Source organism: Perognathus longimembris, chromosome 3 (assembly GCF_023159225.1).
Source record: "Perognathus longimembris pacificus isolate PPM17 chromosome 3, ASM2315922v1, whole genome shotgun sequence".
NCBI lineage: Eukaryota > Metazoa > Chordata > Mammalia > Rodentia > Heteromyidae > Perognathus > Perognathus longimembris.
This window is the reverse complement of record NC_063163.1, coordinates 55,057,695-55,060,548: the sequence shown is the minus strand read 5'-3', so window position 1 is coordinate 55,060,548 and position 2,854 is coordinate 55,057,695. Positions and strand designations below refer to the sequence as shown.

Here is a 2,854-nt window from a genome sequence, read left to right as displayed (position 1 = left end):
ATGGAGTCTCACAGACTGTTGCTTTGATTCTCCATATCAACCTCCTGAGTAGTTAGGTATAGGTGTGAGCCACCTCCACCTAGCCCTCCACCTAGCCATTTGGGAAGCTGAGGTAGAAAAATTGAGCTCAGGGGTATACACAACCTAGGCAACGTTGATCTTGATGTGAACAGAAACAACAAACCCTCCAAATCCCAAATACCTTTTAAGAAAGCCATCAGCCTCTAATGCAGGCACTGCCCTGGACACTTCCCTCATGCTTCAGTTCTTGGATCTATTCCAGTCTCCTCTTCAATTGTACCCACACTTTTTTCTCTCTACCCACCTTATCCCTGAACCACCTTGCCTCTGTCTTGGAATATAGTTGCCTCCTAACTGTTCATCGATCTTTTATTTTGCTATACCAGATCATCCACTTAAGCATTTCATTCTATTTTCAAGCAGAAACCTGTGGTTCCTCCCTCCCTTACAGTGAAGTGTTGCCTCATCCCCAGGTTCCAAGGACCCTTCACAAGCTAAGGACATACCCTCTGCACACTAGTTATACCCATTTCCCTTCCACTCACCATCTTGTTGCATTTTCCCCAGCCAAAAATGCCCCTCCCTTAACTTCTAAGCTGTCCCAGTCTTTAAGGGTTGTTTTACACACACACACACACACACACACACACACACACACACACACACACACACACACACCCCAGGAAGACACAGCTCCAGACAGGGTTGACCTCTGTAACCATCTGGAAACATTGTGCGGGCGAATGCCTCCTCCTGTGCAGTTTGGCTGTGCGTCTCTGAGCCATATACTTTTATAAAAGCAAGGACTGCTTCTGTACTGAGCATGCACCATAAGACAGGCCTGTGCTAGAAGAATAAACAGGATCATGGGAGCCCAGCTGTGCTTTACTATGGGTTTTGATTCTAACACAGGGTGATGTGACACGTGGGAACTAGGGCAGCAGAGCCATGCCAGAGGCCCACACTCAGTGGACACATCCCTGAGAATCTCCTCAGATGATTAAGGATGTGTGTGTGTGTGTGTGTGTGTGTGTGTGTGTGTGTGTGTGTGTACACATGCTGGCACTGGGACTTGAAATCAGGGCCTCTCAACTTTCTTGCTAAGCAAAAGCGAATCACAACTCCTAGGTTTTTATTTGTTTGTTTGCTTGCTGGTTAATTGGAGATGAGAGTCTCAGTTTTTCTACCTAGGCTGACTTCGAATCTGGATCCTCAAATCTCAGCCACTCGAGTAGCTAGGATTACAGGTGTGAGCCACCAACACCAGCTGATCAGGGGCTTTTTTATCTTAGCTGTATTTTTTTTGTCTTTTCCTATTTGGTACTGGGGATCGAACCCAGGATGTTGCACTTGCTAGGCAAGCACTTTGCCACTGAGCTACATCCCAGCCCCATCAGGGGCTTTTAAAATCCTCAGACATGTGGGGATAATGAATATTGTGAACGCTGGACGTATGTATAAACGATCTGACCATGAGAACATTCTGCAGGGGCTGTTATTCGGTTTGGAATTCCATTGTCATCAATAGTGGTTTCATTTTTAGGATTTCTAATTAATTGTACGACAGAGGATATATTATTGTCAGCATCGAAGAGACCACCTTACTGCCTCAGTTAACTGCCCCTTCTTGTGGGGCTCTTAAAATTCTTAATTCTTGATGAAATTGATTCCAGAAAAAAAGCACCTACCATACCACCTCAGTACTGGCAGAAAAGTGACGGTATGTGTTTGTCTCTACTTATGTCTTAAGCGAATCATCTACTTGAAAAATATGTGTGCCCTCCGTAAGACTGGAGATGAAAATATGTCATTCGAGACGTTTTCTTATGCTAGTCTTGGGGCTTGAACTTGGGTGCTATCCCTGAGCTTCTTTTGTTCAAGGCGAGTGCTCTACCACTTGAGCCACAAACAACACTTTGAGCTTTTTCTGAGTAGTTTTGTTGGAGATAAAGAGTCTGTCTCCCAGCTGGCTCCAACCCAAGGTCCTCAGATCTGTCTCCGGAGTAGCTAGGACCCAGCCAATTTGATACTTTTAAACAACAATCTCTAGGGGTTCTGCTTGACCTAGAGTTCAAGTGAAATTTGGTGTGAAATCTGAGGGAGAGATCTTTCCCTGGGTTCAAGTCCATTGTCCCCACACTGAGCAGCTGAACTGAACTTTCTGAAGGCAATCTGCTTCCACACACTCCTAGAAGGCTCCTTCTCCCAGGTTCCATACAGCAATATGGAAGGCTGCCTTTGCAGTTTGTGGCTGTGGAATTTGGCTGAGAAATGACGGGTGCTTGTTGACTTCGGGCCCCAGCACCGCAAGCTGCTGGGTTTGCCTTGCAAGCCCTGGTTTCTGGAAGCATCTCTGCAGAGCACCTGTCCCTTGCATCACGGACCGGATCCCGGTCCAGCAGGGACAGCCACGGGGGCTATTGTTCTTGGTGCCAGGAGGCCAATACTAGTATCGTATCCAATTAAAAATCTCAGGATTACGGTTTAAAATGAACCTCCCTGCAGGACTTCCACGCAGCAGAAAAGATCAGCTGCCGTCCCTGGGTGGGCTCGAACCACCAACCTTTCGGTTAACAGCCGAACGCGCTAACCGATTGCGCCACAGAGACCCAGCTGCCCGGATGGCGGTGCGCACTGTACACATTTCCGCAGCGGCGGTGGCGTCTTTCGCCACCCTGGGCGTCGCCACCCTGGGCTGGGCGGGGCGGGGCGGGCGGGGTTGCCACGCGGAGGCTGCGGAATCGGTCACCGCGGGGGGGGGGCGGGGGGCGGGGGAGGGGGGGGTGAACGGGACGACGAGACGGGATAGGCGGAGCCGCGGGCGGGCAGGTGG

The 2,854-nt window shown here is 49.3% G+C and overlaps 1 non-coding gene across 1 annotated transcript; it reads right to left on the bottom strand.

Moving 5' to 3' along the window:
• Positions 1-2,556: 2,556 nt before the first annotated feature.
• On the bottom strand, positions 2,557-2,630 carry Trnan-guu. The gene has a single exon. It is a non-coding gene; the product is annotated as a tRNA-Asn (tRNA).
• Between the last annotated feature and the right edge of the window lie 224 nt (positions 2,631-2,854).